This window comes from Eschrichtius robustus, chromosome 2 (genome assembly GCF_028021215.1).
Source record: "Eschrichtius robustus isolate mEscRob2 chromosome 2, mEscRob2.pri, whole genome shotgun sequence".
In the NCBI taxonomy this organism is placed as follows: Eukaryota; Metazoa; Chordata; class Mammalia; order Artiodactyla; family Eschrichtiidae; genus Eschrichtius; species Eschrichtius robustus.
Window position 1 is genome coordinate 138,997,623 of NC_090825.1, and position 23,074 is coordinate 139,020,696.

General features: G+C 38.9%; 1 long non-coding RNA gene across 1 annotated transcript in view; it reads right to left on the minus strand.

The window, feature by feature from the left end:
• Positions 1–23,074, minus strand: part of LOC137758573 (uncharacterized) — a 334,245-nt gene that overhangs the window by 195,382 nt on the left and 115,789 nt on the right. The window contains exon 4 of the long non-coding RNA XR_011073020.1: positions 17,863–17,990. This is a non-coding gene — a long non-coding RNA (uncharacterized lncRNA). The remainder of the gene's footprint in view (positions 1–17,862; positions 17,991–23,074) is intronic.

Here is a 23,074-nt window from a genome sequence, read left to right on the forward strand (position 1 = left end):
AAAAGGGCATAAAATTCTCCATGTCTTCACCGTAGTGTTCTTGAGCTCTACAATGCCTCTCCTACATTTTCAACCTCTCCCTTAAAAACTGTGTGGAGTGCCTAGTCAAATTATTAATTTCTCCTCTACATTCCCATTCACTATATTCATTCATTCATTAAATAAGTACCTACTAGACACCAAACACTATGAAAGGTACTGGAGATAAACCTGCAAATCAAACAGAAATAGTCCCTTCTCTCATGGAACTTCAGTCCAGTCAATGACACAGGCAAACAAGTTAATTAAAACCAATAATTATAAATTGTTAAAATGCTAGGAATAAAAAAATTTTAATTAAAAAAAAATTTTTTTAAACAGGGTGCTCTGATAGAAAATGACCAGGAGGAACCAACTTTTATAAAAGTATTCAGGGAATGACTCTCTGAGGAGGTGATATAGGAGCTAAGACCTGAATGACCACAAGGAATCAGCCCTTCTAAGTACTAAGACAGAACAATCCAGCACAGGAACAGCAAATACAAAGGTCCTGGGGCAGGAATAAGCTTGGTATGTATCCCAGCTAGGCTAGAGTATCTGAAGAAGAGGAGAGAGGCTAAGAATATGACCCTTTACTAAGCCCTTCTGCCTTTGGAATCTGGGTTGTAAATGGCTGTCTGTCTGTCTCTTTCCACTTCTCTCAGTGGATAATGAACAACTTAAGGGCAGAAGTGATACAGTATTCATTTTTCATTACCCACAACTTCAGGTGTGACACCTTGTGTAAAACAGATGGCCAAGAAATGTTAGTTGAATTTACTTGTATTTATTTAAATGTACTATGAATTCCAATTCTATCTGTAAATAGAGAAAGCTACTTAGTTGCTGAAAAACTTGCTAATTATAATAGTTAATATTTATTGAATGGTTATTTACCAGACACTGTTCTAAGGTGCCTATACATATTCATTTCTTTAAGGCTTACAAAAACACGATGAGTAGATATTATGTTTGTTTCCATTTTAAAGATGAGAACCTGAACAGCAGATAGGTCAATAAATTAAAATTGAGAATATAGTAAGTGTCCAAGCCAGGATATGAATCTAGGCAGTCAGGTTCCACAGTATGTCCTTAATCATGATGTTAATGCTCCTAGTAGGCTAAATGTGTCTTGGAAAACTAATTAAGCCATTGAGATACATCAGTATTTAACACTCTGGGATTTAAGTCAGATGTATGACATGACACAGATGGAACATACTTATCCTGAATATGTACTTGAATATATTTGAACTATACCTTTTAATAAATTTCCATCTCTGCTTCCTTGGTTATAAGAAAGGATTATCTAGCCTTCCTTCAAATGGCTTGAGTGTTGCCATAGAAACTGTTTTTCCTTAAGTTTGCAAGGTGGCTCTCTCAGTAAGACACTCAGCTGTAGAAACAGTAGATCACTACAGTTCTATCCACAATGGCAACACCAAGGATTGGCTTGGGGAAATCTTCAATTTTTCCCAATATTGTCTATCTTTTTCTCTCCCTCTTCCCCCAAACCAATTCAAATACAGAATCTAAATAAAATTAGTGTGCTTGCCATGGAAACATTATTTTATGACAACTCTCTAACTACCTCTTCTTCCAACAACCTGCTTGCTCCCCCTAAAATGATCTTAAATAAAGCTCTGGCATATCCACTGCCCGTTGGTGATGAGGAAGCACTATCTCTCAGAAGACTCCTATTCCTTGGTTATCACCTTCTCTTAGGACTTTTTCCTAAGACATAGGCCATAGGCCAAGGCAAATGGAAAACATATTAATGGTGTTCAGAAAAGCAGGAAGGTAAAGTTTTCTGGAAAGAAATGAGAAGGAAGTACTGAAGTTTTGGCAAAGCAACTCACCTGTCCTTAGAAACCCACATCTTACTCATCTCCTTATCCACAGCATCTAGTATAGTTCCTAGAACCAGTTAAGTGCCCAATAAATGTTGCATTAATGTATGATGTCTCTGGTCCTTTGGGAGACAAATATATGAGGTACAGATGATAGGAAAGATACAGGCAATTCATAAGGCTATTTCCCTGATGACTCTAGTCACAGCCATCTCTAAGTCCTTCTGCACAGATTGCCAGACTTGCCCAATCGACATCCAAGATTATCTTTGCAATCACTTTGAAACGTTTTTATTTTGTAATCAAGCATGTTAACCATGCACTGACATATTTTACTTATTTTTATTTAGGTTTATGTACTATCTCTCCAAGTGGATGTTAAGACACATGTGGAGCCATTTCCCTTCTCACTGTTCTTTTAACTTATCCTTTTTAATAACACAGTGCTGGCCACATTTTAGAGGCTCCATAATATTCAGTTAGTAGCTGATAAATACAGAGAGATGGAGAGCTTCCTGAGAGATCTTGTTCTTGCAGTAAATACCATTTTGTCACACAAGCTGGGAAATTTCCACAGAAATCTTTCATTCACTCTTCACTCAAGAAACCTTGGAAAGGAAGGGGAGAGAGGGAAAAAGGATAGAAGAAAGAAAGAGAGAAAGAAATTGGAAGCAATTTTCATATAGGAAGGAGGAAGTTTAATGGGACTGAAAGAACATGAGTTTGGAGTAAGACAATCTGAGATATAATAACACAAGACCTTGGGCAATAATTGAACTAGGTCTCTCTTTCCCTGAAACATGAATATTAATACCTTTCCCAGAAAATACAAATAATAATATGAATTTCAAAGAAGCAGAACTCTTTGACTTGCAAGTGGGAGGAACACATCTAGCAGTAGCTAAAGCCTAGGAAGGAATACTGGGGGTGCTCATAGAATACAAGGAGCTAAGGAAGGGGGAAGGCATAGAGACCTCAGAGTCTTCTAAAGCTTGACAAATGTTGTAATCTAAAAACTATAGACTACACATTTTAAGTTTAGATGGTTTCTATTATGATTTTCCACGCAGGGAGATGAGAGAGAGAAAGAAAAAAAAACAAAACAAAAACATAGACCACATGTAGACAGCACATCTCTCTCAGCTCCATTGTAATCTGAACTTACAAATGTTCTTATATACACGATTATGTAGATCTAGGCTAGTTACCTCAGGAAGCCGTTATATGTATGTCTCTTTCCAAGCCACCTTTTCCTATGTTTAGAATTTTCTTATGATATAGGGTAGCCATGGGCAAGGCAACCTTGAGACACAAGGAAGACTGAGTGGGCCTGAGTAAATCTTCCCTGATTTCTTGCTGACTTGGCCTGGGGCTGCTCTAGGGCCTCCTAGATGCTATGCTCAGACCCTGCTATGTGGCCCTCTCCACAATGTGGCAGTTTGCTTTGCCAAGGCCAGTAGGAGACTCTCTCTCATTCTTTGAATCTCTCTTTTCAGAAATATCAAGACCACTCCTCCTCCTCTATTTTGGCCACATGAGGCAAAACTTTTCCATTCCACTCCTCACCACAGAAGACTATCACATAGAACATGGGTCCCCAACCCCCGGGCCGTGGATAGGAACCGGGCTGCACAGCAGGAGGTGAGCAACGGGCCCGTGAAGCTTCATCTGCCACTCCCCATCGCTGGCATTACCACCTGAACCATCCCCAACGCTCCCGACGCCCCCCCACCCCGCAGTTCGTGGGAAAATTGTCTTCCACAAAACTGGTACCTGGGGCCAAAAAGGTTGGCGACTGCTGACATAGAACACAGGCCAGCTTTTGAATTGGTGACTTAGGATCAGGTGTTCATCTCGAGCCCAATTTCTAGTGCCCAGGTGGTAGGGTAATGGAGATTTAATGTTAAAGAAACCACCTTGGAAAAGGATTGTGGCAGGCTTGGATTAGTGTCTCCAGCCAAAGGATAATTTCAGGTATGGCACTCAGTGTCTTTCTTAGTAGAGGGTTTTTTCATTCATTATTTCTTTTTAGCTTGATATTCATAAAATTCTATCATATGTATGGAGAAGGTATTCTAACCCTCATTTTAAAATAAGAAAACTTAAGTCCAACAAAACAAAGTCATCCACCCAAAGTAACCCAAAAGATAGTGTGAAAGCCTGGACCATATTCTGTGACTCTGAATTATTCTTTTGCTCTTTTTACTATATTACATAATCATTGTGGTCCTCCGTTGCCTTATACTTTTATTATTCTTTAAAACAAAAACAAACAAACCTAAACTCTTTTGTTCTCACCATCTCAAAGACAACAATGACCAGAGGAGATAAAGATATCAATAAAGGAGGAGAGACAGTTGCTGCCTGAAGGCTGGTAGAAGGTAAGACAATCTTATAATCAGATCATGCTCCAAATAGGATCAGTTGGTAGTGGATGACTGTAGCTCCATGTCAAGAACTTTAAAAGCATGTCTGGTTTCTCCTGCGTGATGGGAAAGTTTCCTGATAGATTAGTAATGTCTGGGGGGGAGGAGAATATTTTGTGTTTGCTTAGTGATGTCTGCTATGTGCTCTGGAAATAACAGGGGAGAAAGAAAGAGATTACTTACCGTGCCAGGTCCTTATGTCAACATCAGCCATTTGAGATTATGGCACAAAATTTATTATTCTGGTGTTTCTAGCAAAATGAGGGGAAATAATCTTTGAGAGCTGATCCCTGTGGGGGCCTAAATTTATTGGGGGCTTCCTATAAATTCAAATGAAGTTAAAAAATGGAACTTTTCTTCTGAAGAGAAATTAAATATAAAATTTAGGGATTGTAATCTTTGACAAACTATGGCTGGCTTTGGTTAAAAGTACAAAACGAACAAGGATAATGATGATGATGATGGTAATAAAGATGATAACAATAGGTCATAATGCCTAAATATAAACATTCTCTACAGAGGAGAAAGCTGATAAAGGAAAACTAACCTGAAAGATTTATACACAGACCTTCCAAAATATAAAGCATCTTTCAAACTTGTGAAAAAATAATATTCTGCAGCTGTTTTTCATCTCTAAAAGAGTGCTGAAGAGCTATAGGAAAATCAGAACATCATTCAATTTCCATTTTTAATTGAAAAAATTTTTAACTAAGACATATAACTGTCCTTGTACAAAAATAACACTGCAGATGCAAAATTTTCTAGATTCTAAATTTATTTTCTGATTTCTAATTTTAGATGGTATTTGTTGTTGTTGTTGTTTTTTCTTACTTTAAGGTTGTTTTTCACTATAGAGCATCATCCTAGAATATCTCTGCTTGGGGGTGAAAGTTAAGAGTCCATTTCAGATGATCAGTTTGAGAGTCATAGAAAACACAGGGAAGTGTAACCAGGGATTTAGAAGCCTTCACTGTACCCAGATCAGCAGGACGCTAGGAACAAGATAAGGTAGGAAAATCTGGGAAACCAGGCAGCAATGTTCTGAACATTCCATGGCAGAAAGCAAACCTGAAGGGCAACCAAATTACCCAAGGGCAACCAAATTACCTATGAGAGAACAAAACAAAACAAAAACAAATCAAATAGCACTGATTTTTATTTTCAGATAAAGTGCAATCTCATTGGAAAGCTATTTATCTCAAATAACAAAAATATAGAAAAATAAATTGACAATAAATCAAACTTGTTCATCTGGAAGAACTGCATGAGGACCAATTAAGAAAACTAACAGCCTATGTAAAAGACAATTTATACATAAAAATAAAAATATATAATATATATTTATATATTTTGGTTTTTATATAGGATGCTAGTAGGTTATATATAGAGAATACATATTTCTTAGTGTATATGTATATATATTACTTCTTAGTGTATGTGTATATATACATATATACACTAAGAAAAATTCTAAAATGTGTGTATGTATATATATTTGTAAGTATTCTAAGAAGACCTTCTGTAAAATAGAAGCAAAACTAAGCACAGTATTCATATGTCTTATTAAAAATGTGGGACATTTAAAATTGGGCTTGCCATTTCTGTGGCAAGAAAAGATATTTAGTCAATTTAAGATTGAAAAGAAAAATGGGCACTACATATATATATCAAATGGAAAGTAAAAGAGAAATGAAGTAAATGAATCCAGGAATTTCCAATGGAGCTCACTGGAAAAAAAAAAAGGAGAGAGAAGCCAGATGAACAACAGACTCTAAGCACACACGTGATAACAAACATGCAATGATGTACAGACTCATAGCCTCTCTCCCAAAGTTAGGTCTGACTCTGCGTTGGGGTCGGGAAGGGTGGTCTGCAAGGCAAAAGGTATGTCAGACAGGCCCAAGGCACACATTCTTGTGGATGCCTCTGCCTCGGGTCCCTTGCCTAGATCACGAGCCAGAGAGTCCCACCCTGCCTGGATCTCTCTGAACAGAACCTCTACTCAGACCCCTAATCCACTGGTTCTCATTCACCCAAGCACCCTAGGCTCCATGTTTAATCTCTGTAGAGTCAGAGCACAGTATGTTTCTCTTTGCCTCAGCGGATTGTTCTGGTCTCTAGACATTATCCTTAGTTATTTAGAGTTACTATGCCAGCCTGATCCCCCCAGCCACTGGTTACCCTCTATAACTCACTTCCAGTCCCTTTGGCTCACAATCAATGAAATGCTACATGATACAGTAGAAGGAAGTTTCCAAGTCAGACAGACCTTGGTCCATGCCTGTTCCTTCACAAACTGCTGTGTGAGTCTCAGCAAGTTGCTTCACCTCTCTGAGTTTCAGTTTCACACTTGTAGAACTATTGTCTAGATTTACGATAACTTCTAAAACACAATTCACTGGCACATCACATACACTCAAAGTTATAGTAATTATTATTATCTGAATTCCAGGATTGACATTTCATTCCATTCTACTATTTTGTCATTTCTGATCCTCTGTGGAACTAAGCAAAAACAAAACAAAACAAAACAAAACAAAACTCTTACTCTTCATTAATTCATTCAGTCAAAAATTATTTTACTGGATGCCTACTAGGATATCAGCCTTTGTGGTAGACACTGGAGATGCAGCAAGGAGCAACAAAGAGATACAGATACAATGCCTGCCCTCATCAATCTTTTAGTGAAGTAAAAATATATATATATATATATCTCAAATTAATAATTACATATGCTCTTAACTGCTATGGTAATAAGTGCATGAAGAAAAAGTACTGTGGGCCTAACCTACTCTAGGAAAGGGGTAGGTCAGGGAAAATCCTAAGAAAAGATGCTTCAAACTGAGACCTAAACTATGAGTAAGATGAGTTATTCAAGCAAAGACAGCAGGAAGCATCTCAAGAGGACAGAACAATATGTGAGAAAGGCCAGGAAGTGGGAAAGGTTTGGCACATTCGAGGACCAGGAGACAGTGTGGCTGCAGAAGTAGCATGCTCAGGGGAAAAAGGATCACTGTTAAACATATAAAGAGCAAATGGGTTCAATTTGAACCATAGAAGGAGTGCAACAAGAAACTATTCCCAAGTCTTTGAATTACTCAGTGAGCCAATGAACAAGGGGGCACTGAATCTCTGAGACAGCATAGTAGCTAACAGGTTTCTTGCACAGGATTGAGCTGTAGGTGGTGATTGTCACAGCAATGTTGGGAAAACACTTGTGTCCCAGAGAACTCCTGCCTTGTAAATATGTCTCAACCTATTTTAGGGACACTTTAAGGTAGCAACTGACAAGTAAATGATTGTTAAGGTAGCAACTGACAACTAAATGATTCTTAGCCAACACATGTCAGTCAACCTCATAATATTCCAGCCACAAAATCTTTTCCTCCTCTGTGCTGCCATAGAAACATGTCCCCAAATCTCTTTTTTAACAGTTCATTGACTGAAATGTATGTTTCCATATAAACTGGAACGGTTTTATCTCCAGTGCCTAGAACAGTGGGACGCTAAGGCTCAATAAAAACTGTATTCAGACATTTTCTTCCATGCTTGGAATATCTTTCCCCTCCCACTTGCTTTTTTTGTGAATAACTTCTCTCTCAAATAAATAGATGGACTTTCTGTGTATTTCCTCTAAACTTCACTCATCACTATCACCTATCCACCTGCATTATAGTGGTATCTTTCCTTCTCTCTATCCCATCAGATAGAAACCTCCAGGAAACGGTCACATTTATTTTATTCACTATGCCCCAAAGACCAATAAAAGATGCTTAGTAAATACAGGTTGAATTAATTAATGTGTTGAATTCATGGAAAATGAACTTGCTCATGAGGCCAATTAGCCTCATGTTCATTTTATAAACAATGAGGTCTGTCCTGTCAGCAAATTTAGAGCAGCACCAGAATCACAACTCACCAAGCCTGAGTTATAACTGTGGAACTCGTCCCACTGAATTTGGCTAATTTCCTGTGGCAGACATTAAGGAAGAACTATTGGCATTTAGATTTTGTTTCTTTGTTTTATTTTGTTTTGTTCTATAGGGGGAAATGCTTTGGCATTAGTATCAGCCATTAAAAAAACAACAACAGAGAAGACATAAAAGCAGAGTATCCTAAGTACCTAGAAAAAGGTAATCAAGCAAGAAAGTGAATAAAACCAATTCATCACAAAAGAACAGAAAACAACAAGTTAATTCTAAGGCTCTCTGGGGGCTAAAAACAACACATGAATAAACGCTAGCTATGCCACAAAATATTCAACAACCATGGGCCTGAACTGTTCTTTTAACAGAAAGAATCAGGCCATTTATCGCAGCAGTGTTTGCCTCAACATACCACAAGCAAAATTCTCTGTGAGGGTCTGGGGTTGAGTAGGTTTCGGCTGAATGCCTCATCTTCCTCTATGATTAACATGTATGACAGTGAAGAAACTGGTTCCACCTGTTTAATCCAGTGCTTCCCAAATTTATTTAGCTTCAAAAAACTTTGTCCTCCTCCCTTTAACACCAGTGAATACTTAGAGAAAGTAATGTTCCCCAAAACACCCTTTGGAAAATACTTGTGTATGCAGCAGGAGAGAGTGCATGAAAGGGAAAATCTGGCGGGGGGGAGCTTCAAGATGGCAGAAGAGTAAGACGTGGAGATCACCTTCCTCCCCACAGATACATCAGAAATACATCTACATGTGGAACAACTCCTACAGAACACCTACTGAACGCTGGCACAGGACCTCAGACCTCCCAAAAGTCAAGAAACTCCCCACGTACCTGGGTAGGGCAAAAGAAAAAAGAAACAACAGAGACAAAAGAATAGGGACGGGACCTGCACCAGTGGGAGGGAGCTGTGAAGGAGGAAAGGTTTCCACACACTAGGAAGCCCCTTCGCGGGCGGAGACTGCAGGTGGCAGAGGGGGGAAGCTTCGGAGCCACGGAGGAGAGCGCAGCCACAGGGGTGCGGAGGGCAAAGCGGAGAGATTCCCGCATGGAGGAGCGGTGCCGAGCAGCACTCACCAGCCAGAGAGGCTTGTCTGCTCAGCCGCCGGGGCGGGCGGGGGCTGGGAGCTGAGGCTCCGGCTTCGGTCGGATCGCAGGGAGAGGACTGGGGTTGGCGGCGTGAACACAGCCTGAAGGGGGCTAATGCGCCACGGCTAGCCGGGAGGGAGTCTGGGAAAAGGTCTGGACCTGCCAAAGAGGCAACAGACTTTTTCGTGCCTCTTTGTTTCCTGGTGCGCGAGGAGAGGGGATTCAGAGCACCGCTTAAATGAGCTCCAGAGACGGGCGCGAGCCGCGGCTATCAGCACAGACCCCAGAGATGGGCATGAGACACTAAGGCTGCTGCTGCCGCCACCAAGAAGCCTGTGTGCGAGCACAGGTCACTCTCCACACCGCCCCTCCCAGGAGCCTGTGCAGCCCGCCACTGCCAGGGTCCGTGATCCGGGGACAACTTCCCCGGGAGAACGCACGGCGCGCCTCAGGCTGCTGCAACGTCACGCCGGCCTCTGCCGCTGCAGGCCCGCCCCGCTCCTCCGTACCCCTCCCTCCCCCCGGCCTGAGTGAGCCAGAGCCCCCGAAGCAGCTGCTCCTTTAACCCCCTCCTGTCTGAGCGGGGAACAGACGCCCTCAGGCAACCTACACGCAGAGGCAGGGCCGAATCCAAAGCTGAACCCCGGGAGCTGTGCGAACAAAGAAGAGAAAGGGAAATTTCTCCCAGCAGCCTCAGGAGCAGCGGATTAAAGCTCCACAATCAACGCGGTGTACCCTGCATCTGTGGAATACCTGAACAGACAACAAATCATCCCAAATTGAGGAGGTGGACTTTCGGAGCAACTATATATATATTATTTCCCTTTTTCTCTTTTTGTGAGTGTGTATGTGTATGCTTCTGTGTGTGACTTTGTCTCTATAGCTTTGCTTTTCCCATTTGTCCTGGGGTTCTGTCTGTTTCTTTTTCTTTTATTACTTAAAAAAATTTTTTTTTCTTAATAATTATTTTTTATTTTAATAACTTTATTTTATTTTACTTTATTTTATTTTATCTTCTTCTTTCTTTCTTTCTTTTTTTCTCCCTTTTATTCTGAGCAGTGTGGAGGACAGGCTGTTGGTGCTCCAACCAGGCATCAGGGCTGTGCCTCTGAGGTGGGAGAGCCAAGTTCAGGACACTGGTCCACAAGAGACCTCCCAGCTCCACGTAATAACAAATGGTGAAAATCTCCCAGAGATCTCAATCTCAACACCAAGACCCAGCTCCACTCAATGACCAGCAAGCTGCAGTGCAGGACACCCTATGCCAAACAATTAGGAAGACGGGAACACGGCCCCATCCATTAGCACAGAGGCTGCCTAAAATCATAATAAGGCCACAGACACCACAAAACACACCACCAGACGTGGACCTGCCCACCAGAAAGACAAGATCCAGCCTCATCCACCAGAACACAGGCACTAGTCCCCTCCACCAGGAAGCCTACACAACCCACTGAACCAACCTTAGCCACTGGGGACAGACACCAAAAACAACGTAAACTACGAACCTGCTGCCTACGAAAAGGAGACCCTAAACACAGTAAGTTAAGCAAAATGAGAAGACAGAGAAACACACAGCAGATGAAGGAGCAAGGCAAAAACCCACCAGACATAACAAATAAAGAGGAAATAGGCAGTCTACCTGAAAAAGAATTCAGAATAATGATAGTAAAGATGATCCAAATCTTGGAAGTAGAATGGAGAAAATACAAGAAACGTTTAACAAGGATCTAGAAGAACTAAAGAGCAAACAAACAGAGATGAACAACACAATAAATGAAATTAAAAATTCTCTAGAAGGGATCAATAGCAGAATAACTGAGGCAGAAGAAAGGATAAGTGACCTGGAAAATGAAATAGTGGAAATAAATACTGCAGAGCAGAATAAAGCAAAAAGAATGAAAAGAATTGACGACAGTCTCAGAGACCTCTGGAACAACATTAAAAGCACCAACATTCGAATTATAGGGGTTCAAGAAGAAGAAGAGAAAAAGAAAGGGACTGAGAAAATATTTGAAGAGATTATAGTTGAAAACTTCCCTAATATGGGAAAGGAAGTAGTTAATCAAGTCCCGGAAGCACAGAGATTCCCATACAGGATAAATCCAAGGAGAAACATGCCATGACACATATTAATCAAACTATCCAAAATTAAATATTAAAAGCAGCAAGGGAAAAACAACAAGTAACACATAAGGGAATCCCCATAAGGTTAACAGCTGATCTTTCAGCAGAAACTCTGCAAGCCACAAGGGACTGGCAGGACATATTTAAAGTGATGAAAGAGAAAAACCTACAACCAAGATTACTCTACCCAGCAAGGATCTCATTCAGATTTGACAGAGAAATTAAAAGCTTTACAAACAAGCAAAAGCTAAGAGAATTCAGCACCACCAAACCAGCTTTACAACAAATGGTAAAGGAACTTCTCTAGGCAGGAAATACAAGAGAAGGAAAAGACCTACAATAATAAACCCCAAACAATTAAGAAAATGGTAATAGGAACATACATATCAATAATTACCTTAAACATAAATGGATTAAATGCTCCAACCAAAAGACATAGACTGGCTGAACGGATACAAAAACAAGACCCGTATATATGCTGTCTACAGGAGACCCACTTCAGACCTAGGGACACATACAGACTGAAAGTAAGGGGAAGGAAAAAGATATTCCATGCAAATGGAAATCAAAAGAAAGCTGGAGTAGCAATTCTCATATCAGACAAAATAGACTTTAAAACAAAGACTATTACAAGAGACAAAGAAGGACACTACATAATGATCAAAGGATCAATCCAAGAGGAAGATATAACAATTGTAAATATTTATGCACCCAACATAGGAGCACCTCAATACATAAGGCAAATACTAACAGCCATAAAAGGGGGAATCGACAGTAACACCATCATAGTAGGGGACTTTAACAACCCACTTTCACCAATAGACAGATCATCCAAAATGAAAATAAATAAGGAAACACAAGCTTTAAATGATACATTAGACAAGATGGACTTAATTGATATTTATAGGACATTCCACCCAAAAACAACAGAATACACTTTCTTCTCAAGTGCTCATGGAACATTCTCCAGGATAGATCATATCTTGGGTCACAAATCAAGCCTTGGTAAACTTAAGAAAATTGAAATTGTATCAAGTATCTTTTCCGACCACAATGCTATGAGACTAGATATCAATTACAGGAAAATATCTGTAAGAAATACAAACACATGGAGGCTAAACAACACACACTTAATAACCAAGAGATCACTGAAGAAATCAAAGAGGAAATCAAAAAATACCTAGAAACAAATGACAATGAAAACACAACGACCCGAAACCTATGGGATGCAGCAAAAGCAGTTCTAACAGGGAAGTTTATAGCTATACAAGCCTACCTTAAGAAACAAGAAACATCTCAAGTAAACAACTTAACCTTACACCTAAAGCAATTGGAGAAAGAAGAACAAAAAAACCCTAAAGTTAGCATAAGGAAAGAAATCATAAAGATCAGATCAAAAATAAATTTTAAAAAAATGAAGGAAATGATAGCAAAGATCAATAAAACTAAAAGCTGGTTCTTTGAGAAGATAAACAAAATTGATAAACCATTAGCCAGACTTATTAAGAAAAAAAAGGGAGAGGACTCAAATCAATAAAATTAGAAATGAAAAAGGAGAAGTTACAAAAGACACCACGGAAATAAAAAGCATCCTAAGAGACTACTACAAGCAATTCTATGCCAATAAAATGGACAACCTGGAAGAAATGGACAAATTCTTAGAAAAGCACAAACTTCCGAGACTGAACCAGGAAGAAATAGAAAATATAAACAGACCAATCACAAGCACTGAAATTGAAACTGTGATTAAAAATCTTCCAACAAACAAAAGCCCAGGACCAGATGGCTTCACAGGAGAATTCTATCAAACGTTTAGAGAAGAGTTAACATCAATCCTTCTCAAACCTTTCCAAAATATAGCAGAGGGAGGAACACTCCCAACCTCATTATACGAGGCCACCATCACCCTGATACCAAACCAGACAAAGATGTCACAAAGAAGGTAAACTATAGGCCACTATCACTGATGAATAGAGATGCAAAAATCCTCAACAAAACGCTAGCAAACAGAATCCAGCAGCACATTAAAAGGATCATACACCATGATCAAGTGGGGTTTATCCCAGGAATGCAAGGATTCTTCAATATACGCAAATCAATCAACGCAATACATCATATTAACAAATTGAAGGAGAAAAAACATATGATCATCTCAATAGATGCAGAGAAAGCTTTCGACAAAATTCAACACATATTTATGATAAAAACCCTCCAGAAAGTAGGCATAGAGGGAACTTTCCTCAACATAAGAAAGGCCATATATGACAAACCCACAGCCAACATCATCCTCAATGGTGAAAAACTGAAACCATTTCCACTAAGATCAGGAACAAGACAAGGTTATCCACTCTCACCACTATTATTCAACATAGTTTTGGAAGTTTTAGCCACAGCAATAGGAGAAGAAAAAGAAATGAATGAATCCAAATTGGAAAAGAAGAAGTAAAGCTGTCACTGTTTGCAGATGACATGATACTATACATAGAGAATCCTAAAGCTGCTACCAGAAAACTACTAGAGCTAATCAATGAATTTGGTAAAGTAGCAGGATACAAAATTAACGCACAGAAATTTCTTGCATTCCTATACACTAATGATGAAAAATCTGAAAGAGAAATTAAGGAAACACTCCCATTATCCACTGCAACAAAAATAATAAAATACCTCGGAATAAACCTACCTAAGGAGACAAAGGACCTATATACAGAAAATTATAAGACACTGATGAAAGAAATTAAAGATGATACAAATAGGTGGATAGATATACCATGTTCTTGGATTGGAACAATCAACATTGTGAAAATGACTCTACTACCCAAAGCAATCTACAGATTCAATGCAATCCCTATCAAACTGCCACTGGCATTTTTCACAGAACTAGAACAAAAAATTTCACAATTTGTATGGAAACACAAAAGACCCCAAATAGCTGAAGCAATCTTGAGAAAGAAAAACGGAGCTGGAGGAATCAGGCTCCTGTACTTCTGACTATACTACAAAGCTACAGTAATCAAGACAGTATGGTACTGCCACAGAAACAGAAATATAGATCAATGCAACAGGATAGAAAGCCCAGAGATAAACCCACGCACATATGGTCACCTTATCTTTGATAAAGGAGGCAAGAATATACAGTGGAGAAAAGACAGCCTCTTCAATAAGTGGTGCTGGGAAAACTGGACAGCTACATGTAAAAGAATGAAATTAGAACACTCCCTAACACCATACACAAAAATAAACTCAAAATGGATTAAAGACCTAAATGTAAGGCCAGACAAACTCTTAGAGGAAAACATAGGCAGAACACTCTACGACATAAATCACAGCAAGATCCTTTTTGACCTAGCTCCTAGAGAAATGGAAATAAAACAAAAATAAACACATGGGACCTAATGAAACTTAAAAGCTTTTGCACAGCAAAGGAAACCATAAACAAGATGAAAAGACAACCCTCAGAATGGGAGAAAATATTTGCAAATGAAGCAACTGACAAAGGATTAATCTCCGAAGTTTACAGGCAGCTCATGCAGCTCAATATCCAAAAAACCAACAACCCAATCCAAACATGGGCAGAAGACCTAAATAGACATTTCTCCAAAGAAGATATACAGCTTGCCAACAAACACATGAAAGGATGCTCAACATCACTAATCACTGGAGAAATGCAAATCAAAACTACAGTGAGATATCATCTCACACCAGTCAGAATGGCCATCATCAAAAAATCTACAAACAGTAAATGCTGGAGAGGGTGTGGAGAAAAGGGAACCCTCTTGCACTGTTGGTGGGAATGTAAATTGATACAACCACTATGGAGAACAGTATGGAGGTTCCTTAAAAAACTAAAAATAGAACTACCATACCACCCAGCAATCCCACTACTGGGCATATACCCTGAGAAAACCATACTTCAAAAACTGTCATGTACCAAAATGTTCATTGCAGCTCTATTTACAATAGCCAGGACATGAAAGCAACCTAAGTGTCCATCAACAGATGAATGGATAAAGAAGATGTGGCACATATATACAATGGAATACTACTCAGCCATAAAAAGGAATGAAACTGAGTTATTTGTAGTGAGGTGGATGGACCTAGAGACTGTCATACAGAGCGAAGTACGTCAGAAAGAGAAAAACAAATACCGTATGCTAACACATACATATGGAATCTAAAAAAAAAAAAAAAATGGTCAGAAGAACCTAGGGGCAAGATGGGAATAAAGATGCAGACCTCCTAGAGAATGGACTTGAGGATACAGGGAGGGGGAAAGGTAAGCTGTGACAAAGTGAGAGAGTGGCATGGACATATATACACTACCAAACGTAAAATAGATAGCTAGTGGGAAGCAGCTGCATAGCACAGGGAGATCAGCTCGGTGCTTTGTGAGCACTTAGAGAGGTGGGATAGGGAGTGTGGGAGGGAGGGCAAGAGGGCAGAGATATGGGGACATATGTATATGTATAACTGATTCACTTTGTTGTAAAGCAGAAACTGACACACCATTGTAAAGCAATTATACTCTAATAAAAATGTTAAAAAAAAAAAAAGAGAGGGAAAATCTGTCCCAAGAGCGGATACATACTCATATGTCTCTAACCACATGTAAATGTAAAGCTTTTCTAAAGAGCACTCTCTCATTACTGCTTTCAGTTCTGCTACTCGAGATATCTCTGTGTATCCTAAAATCAAGACAAGTTAGACCATAAGGAGGACTGTGGGAGATGACTGTCCTCCCCACAAATGAAATAAAACTAGTTTGATATAAAATGAGAAATCCCAGTAGCTTTATAATACAGTTTCCATTGTCAATCACACCTCTTAATGGATGCATAGCCCCCAGCAACCTCCTAGTCCGTTTTTTGGATGCTTAGTACAAAATATGCTGAGAATTTCTTTTTCTCCCTTGCTGCTCTAATTCGGTATGGCATTGTCTATTTCAAACACATGTCTAAGGACATTTCTAGGGATTTAGAGGTAGGAGATACAGAAAGGCCCACAGGAAAAGTGACAGTCATCAAGTCCTCAAGACACGAGCTGTGCAGGTAGCAGGCAGTTTCTCATAATTGAGCTGCAACTTTAAAAAACTTCGTGTCATGGACTGAATATGTGTTCCCCCCCAAAACTCATATGTTGAGCCCTAGCCCCCAGTGTGGTGGTATTAGGAAGTGGGGCCTTTGGGAGGTGGTTAGGATTAGATGAAATCATGAAAGCAACCCTCAGGAATTCACGAATGGGATTAGTGTGCTAATAAGAGTCACGAGAGAGCTTACTTCCACTCTGCTCTCTGTCACGTGAGGATACAAGGAGAAAAGGGCAGTCTGCAACCCAGAGGCAGGTCCTCACCAGAACCCAACCAAGCTTCCACCCTCATCTGGGACTACCAGCCTCCAGAACTGTGAGAAATAATTTTCTGTTGTTCATAAACCATCCAGTCTATGGTATTTTTGTTATAGCAGCCTGAATAGACTTAGTAGCATGATCCAAAAATGTATTAATGTGAAAAAAATGATTTAAAAAGCATATCATTGTGAAATGAGTTTAGCATTTTCCGAGAAGTTTTAAATTTACAGAGAATCTGTAACAGAGTTGCTTTAAGTGGTAAGCTTTCTTGGGAATTTTGGCAAGGTGTGCTCAATATTTATTAAGCATTTTCAATATGACAAAATACATTAGAGATGCAAAAATGCAAGGGGCTGCCCTATGGAAGTTCACAGAAATGGTGGAAATGAACCTGTATGTTAAATAATTGAAATACTGTGTAATACATCTTCTAATCAGATAAGATCACACAGATTAGCATGATGAGAGGAAGTGATTAGCCAGGCTTAGAAGAGTAAGGGAAGGCTATGTAACAGAGAAGATGCTGGAGTGACCTGTTGGAGGATTAATAGAAGTGTGCTAGATGGACATGTTAGAGAGAGGCATTCTGAGGAAGTGAAATCACATAAGATACTTGAAACAGTCTGGTCAATTCAAGACACTGTGAGGCAATGAGTGTTGGAGGTTATCAAGAGGCTGGCAGGGGAGAGGCCGAAGCAAGGAAGTGACATGGGTCTGCCCGCTCTCCCCTAGGATGTAATAACAACTTTAACCATTTTTAAGTTATTTCACATCTGTCAACCAAGACTATTTTCTTCCTCATTTAAAAGATAAATTAAATGCCATAAGAAGAATTTAACTTCACAGAGTTTTTATAACAGTAAGCTATGACCAAAACTCAACTCTTTACCCTACACTCCTTTCTACTGGACAACAGGAGCTTCTGAGTGAAACCAGAATTGATTTCTACCAAAAAAAAAAAAAAAAAAAAAAATTAACTTTTCTGGCACAAAATGGCAAATGGCTGTTTGCAAGGAAGGACAAAGCCCTTATCAACTCAGAGCAAGAAAGCAACAGGCCCAAAACTCCACATACCTTTCCTTCAAGCCGTGAACCCCTGTCCTGGTGTTCCAATCTGAGCTGATGGAGGCCCTCCTGCAATACCACTATGTCAGTCTCACAAAAGAGAGACAGTTGTCAGTGGATCCATTAAGCTTCTTTGGCTGCAAGCAAAATAAATAGAATTTGGTTATCTTAAGGCAGAAAGGAACTTATTTGAGAGACCTGGGACGGCTCACGGAAGTGAAGGAAAGCGAACACGACATACTTCTAAGAGGGCACAGCTAGAGCACCTTCAGGAATCATAATGTACTACAAGAACTCTGGTCAGTCTCCTCCTGAAACCCTCATCAAGATGGAAGAACTGCAACTATTTTTGGTCTTTCTCATTCCCCTTAAGATTCAAAATCCAGGGACAGAGGATCTGATCTCACTAGCTTGCATCCCTAGTCTACCCTTTAGCCAAGGGAAGGCAGGGCACCCAAATAAATACTGTATGATGAGGGAGAGAGAGTTTTCCTAAGCAAAATCAGGATGCTGATACCAACATAAGAGAGAGGAGACACTGAGCCAACAAAATCAATCAAGGCCACTATAATCCTTTATCATTTTTCTGCAAATGCTATCACACATCTGGCAATTTATAAATAGTCATCCCACTTGTTCACTGAAATCTACACCCTGTACCCACATAAATAGGATGAGATGGAAGAGGTATTACAAGTGAGGGAGGCATGAGAGTAGAGAAGTTAAGAGCAAGATCCAGGGAGGCAAAACTATGGGATCAAGTCTCAGTTACACCATTTACTAGTGGTGAGAATTCAGCCACGTTTCTTAAATTCTCTGTGCCTCAGTTTTCTCAGCTATAAAAGTGGGATGATAATATTAGAGCTATTGGCAGAAAATACGAGCTAAAGCATGTGAGGCATTTAGTGCTACGCTGGCATCCTATAAGCACTCAGTAAACATTAGTTATTATCATTTCACTGTCTGGCACTGTGACATCTATAGATATTTTCCTCCCCCTTTTAAAAGTTCTTGTTTTGATTCTTGTTTTCTCTAGATCCTCTTACATACCATCATAATGTCACAATGTCGTAAGAAATTCAGGGTGAGAAGCATCTTTGTTTTTCTTTACCACCTTGTTTCTCTCCTACCTGAAAAGAATAGTCAAGACACCATTTACATTTCAAACTAACATTCTGTGGCAATTGTTCAGCATGGGCAGCATTCAAAATATACCTCCAGTGATTTTTTTTTCTGAGAGGTATACAACTAAGGTTAATAGAGGTGCCATTTTCAAAATACATCTGCCCTGGGCCACATAAAAGGATTATTTTAAGAGGGCACAGGGCATAGGACACACCCTGATATGAAAAGGCCTAGAAACTAAAATTAATTTTACAAGCTCCCACTCATAACAATTTTCATTGACTCTGATTTTTCTATCTAAATTACTTTTTTCCCCTTGTTCAGGGAGGTCTAAAAAAAAAATGAGTAGGAAGAAGAAAAATCCTTTCATTTGCAAACCATTGCAGACACCACCTGCACATTTTGAGCATTTAAAAGTAAATGACTTTGTCCTTTTGTTGTTCCTTTTTTCTCTGTTTTTCTCTGCAGAGTTGAGTGACAGCAGTATCAGTACAAAAATAAAATACATATTTCCCCTCATCAAGTCTCACTGCTTTTTAAATTACCTTGGATAGTCTTCATTTGTAAATACCCTATCTATGAGAACAGATGCCTTGAAATTTGCTAAAGAAAAGGGTAGCTTTCTCTGCTTTTTAATCAAAAAAACATATCTTCAACATAAGTAAAACAGAGAAAGATTTCTGATTTTTGAAAAACTTTATGGCCCTAAAATGCTTATTTTTTAACTTGTTCAAACTTTAAGATAGAGGATAAAGTTCAAAATTAGACTAGACAGTTTTTTGGTTTTGTTTCAATTACATTCCTGGGATAGACATTTGAAATAAACTTCAAGCTAACAAACTGTTGCTCAAAATATTCTCAGAACTATTTCAAAGTCCAAGATTATGTCTTTATTCTCTTAACAATTGTTTAAGAGTTTACCTCCATTAAATCATTCGAATTATTATTCAAAAGCAGCTACATGCTTTTGACTCTTAAGTGGCTCTGATGGCTTAGTATTTTAATGCATAATTTTGCTTTTAAAGTTCTTTAAATTGGCTTAATGCTATTTACATATTACATAATTCAAAGACTAACAAACCAAGATATTAGAGAAGGAATTTTTCAGTTCTATCATTTCATAATTAAGACTGCAGTACTCACATAAGAGAGCTCTAGATAATCTAGACATCTCTAGAAATAGGCTAGTTGCCCCATCTTATAGGAAAAAGGAAACAAAAAGCTGACAAAATTTTAGATATCATAAGATGACATGAGGTCTTGCTTGGTGCCACTTTTGCCCCTATTCCCTAACCTTCTTCAATTAAGCTTATAATTTAAGAGATAGAGTAATGGAGAAGTTTAACAGGGTGTCTCTGATTGTAGATCCTCTTGATGTCTCACAAAAAAAAAATTCTCATAAATATTCACACATAATAACAATTTTTTTAAAAAGCTTAAAGTAAAGATGAACAAATATGTTATTTCCAAAATCTGGGAGGATTCCCACAATACTATGGCTTATGAAACTGGACAAAGAAAAAAAATGCTTTAGTTCATCAGACAGAGCAACCCAGATAACAGAGAGGAAGAGATTTTATTCCTTTTCCACTCTGGTCTGATGCCTGAAAGACCCAGGATCTGGACAATAGGAAAAGAGGGTGGGCATTCAGCTACTAAAAGAGATGGACAGGACACTGCCTGTTTCTACCCTCTCCTTACTGGACCACTGGATTTCTGCTATTGGCCAGCATCCACCTGCCCCCTTTACAATTTCAGGAGAATTCCCCCTATTGTGGGTTGTATTCATTTCCTAGGACTCCAATAACAAATTAAAACAAACCACGTGGCTTAGAACAACAGAAATTTATTCGCTTACAGTTCTGGAGTCTGGAAGTCTGAAAACAAGGCATAGGGAAGTCCATGCTCTCCCTGAAGGCTCTAGAGGAGGGTCTTTCCTTACCTCTTCCTAGCTTCTAGTGGTTGCCCGCAACCCTTGATGTGACTTAGCTTGCAGCTACATCACTCCAATCTCTGCCTCTATTGTCACATGGTGTTTTCCCTGTGTAGCTGTGTCCAAATTTCCCTCGTCTCATAAGGACACCAGTCCTTGGATTAGGGGCCCACCCTAATCCAGTACGGCCTCATGTTAACTGGATTACACCAGACCCTATTTCCAAATAAGGTCACCTTCACAAATTCTAAGGGTTAGGACTTGAACATATCTTTTGAGGGGACACAATTCAACCTACAACGTGTGTATTTTGGTGCGAGGCAGTGCCCTGTGGCCCTGTACTGCAGAAGGAGTCAGACTGTCCCACTTTCCACCCAGGCACATGACCTGATGGATCTCAGCCCACTGGATGCTCCCAGCCCCTATATTAAAGTTTGACCAAGTGACACAAAGGTGAAAGACATTTAAATTTCATGCCCAAATGCAGCAGTGATGCCCATCTAGTAACCCAATAATTGTACAATTCTCTAATTTTTTCCAAAATATCAAATCCCTCTGGCTTATGCGACCCAGAATCAGTTTGTCATTTGGGAAGAACAACTCTCAAAAATATAAATAGGAGACATAGAAAGAAGAAAGGCACAGATATATCTCCCATAGAAGGTGTAGTCTCTGCAAGAAAAGAATGTGGTCAAAGAAAAGCTAAGAAAGGAAGATCTTGATAGAAGTACTTACTGAAGTATGTATATGGAATCAGTTCGAAATGTTCAGGTTCTAGGCAGTAGGGTTTAAGAATCCCTGTATTTTGGATTTTGGAATGAACACACACACACTACTATACATAGGATAGATAACCAATAAGGACCTACTGTATAGTACAGGGAACTCTACCCAATATTCTGTGATAACTTATATGAGAAAAGAATCTAAAAAAGAATGAATATATGTATATGTATAACTGAATCACTTTGCTGTACACCTGAAACTAACACAACATTGTAAATCAACTATACTCCAATAAAATTAAAATATTAAAAACAAAATCCCTGTATTTAAATCTATAAAGCATTGGAAAGAGAGCTACTTTCTTATGGTTGATTTGACACAAGAATTTAACAAGCAGGGAAGAACCATGAGAAATGTACACAACCCTCTGCTGGTAAACATTGAATCTGGATAAGTATCTCCTGACTGGGGGATAGAGAGATAGACAGAGATGTGTCCTCAAAGAATGATGATATATGCAGAACATTAAGAAGAAAAATCGCACTTAAGAATCATAAGACCATGACTCTGAAAGGGATCTACTAGTAGAAACAAAGGAAAAACATTATAAATGCTACAGCACTCCTCAATAGGATGCCAGAATATATAATCTGTGTAAAATAAGAGCATAAAATCAAATGTAAAGTAGACTGAGAAGAAAAAAACAGCATAATGCTATGAAAATATAATGGAATAAAATAAATCAATAAAATTTAAATTTAAGATTTTAATAATCCATGGATTAAAGACTATGTATTAAAGAATAGAGTTGACAATATTGTGAAAATTGGGCATGGAGGTATGTTAGGTTTAGTTTGGTTTGGTTTGATTTTCCATCAAGACAAAGGTAAACACCTACCAGACTAAAATGCAAAAGCAAAATACCGAGTAGAGTTGGCTCCTACTCCTAAATTCCACATTTATCACGCATCTCTTAACAGAGGTGTCTTCTACAATTAAAGTAAGAATCAAGTGAGGAAAAAAATTCCTTTGTTTCTTGAAACACTACAAACTGTATTATAAGCTGACAATTGGTTTGCCATATTTATCTGATACTTTGAAAGAATAGCGTAGGGTTTTAGATCTACATCTTTGAACAAGTCAATTTGGAAAGATGAGCCTAACTGAACACGTATTTGAATGGAAATGGATAAACTAAACCTCAACATGCTGTGAAAAGATAGTATACAGTAAAGCCTCATAGAAACATCTTCTTATACCCTTTCCTCCTAGTCTCAACCTGTTCTATAAAATAGAAGCTTTCATGAAAATTTCAGCTTTCTCTAGGAAGAGCTGGATAAAAAAAGCTTCCACACTTCTCTTCACCCCTTATTGGATTCTCTCCACAGGAACAAAGGCTATAAATGGTTGGGGAGTTTGGTGACAGTCTGACATGCA